This window comes from Octodon degus, unplaced genomic scaffold (genome assembly GCF_000260255.1).
Source record: "Octodon degus isolate 3935 unplaced genomic scaffold, OctDeg1.0 scaffold00047, whole genome shotgun sequence".
NCBI classification, from domain to species: Eukaryota; Metazoa; Chordata; class Mammalia; order Rodentia; family Octodontidae; genus Octodon; species Octodon degus.
The window spans coordinates 2,219,694-2,220,308 of NW_004524623.1; the positions used below are offsets into that span (position 1 = coordinate 2,219,694).

A 615-nucleotide genomic window follows, 5' to 3' on the forward strand; every position below is an offset into this window, starting at 1 on the left:
TAGAAAACTGCCGCCCCTCAGCTAGACGCTTCCGGCCAACTTTCGTCCCAGCATCCAGGAGGTGCAGGTAAAGGACAAGCCCCGAAAGGTGGCTGTGGGACGGTCCCCTTTCCGCGCCCTCCCAGGACAACCGCCGGGGGTGGTGACCTGGGGAAACCGGGAGGTGGGGGGCCGAAGCCGGAGGGGAGCGGGCTCGGGATTCCCGGCCTGTCCCTTTAACCCCGCCGCCGGGCGGGAGCACGTGAGCCAGGCTCCGGGTGGCACCCGGGCGCCGCCGCCGAGGCGGTCGTGTTTCGAACGCTGCCTCTGGCTCGCGGCCAGGCGCCTGGGCTCGGCGGTCCGCCTGGCCTCCCTCCTCCTCCTCCTCCTGCGCGGCCCCCTCCCCTCCATCCGCCCACGGTTAGGAGTGGGCGCCCCCGCCCCGCCGCCCGGGCCGCCCGCGCACACTCATCCATCCCACTCGAATCCGGGCCAGGGACTCAGAGACTCCCAGCCCGGCAGCGCGCTCGGTGCAGGACGCAGGCTCCGGGCCGCCGCCTGCCTCCGTGCCTCGCTGGCGCCCGGTGCCAGGCCTATCCCGGCACAATCTTCCCACCCTCCCCGTGCTTTCCGACT

At 72.8% G+C, this 615-nt stretch overlaps 1 protein-coding gene across 1 annotated transcript in view; it reads left to right on the forward strand.

Moving 5' to 3' along the window:
- The first annotated feature begins 325 nt into the window (after window positions 1–325).
- Hmga2 (high mobility group AT-hook 2) overlaps window positions 326–615 on the forward strand; it is a 132,833-nt gene continuing 132,543 nt past the window's right edge. Inside the window, exon 1 of the mRNA XM_023716310.1 lies at window positions 326–399. The gene's annotated coding sequence lies outside the window, so the exon portion shown is untranslated. The remainder of the gene's footprint in view (window positions 400–615) is intronic.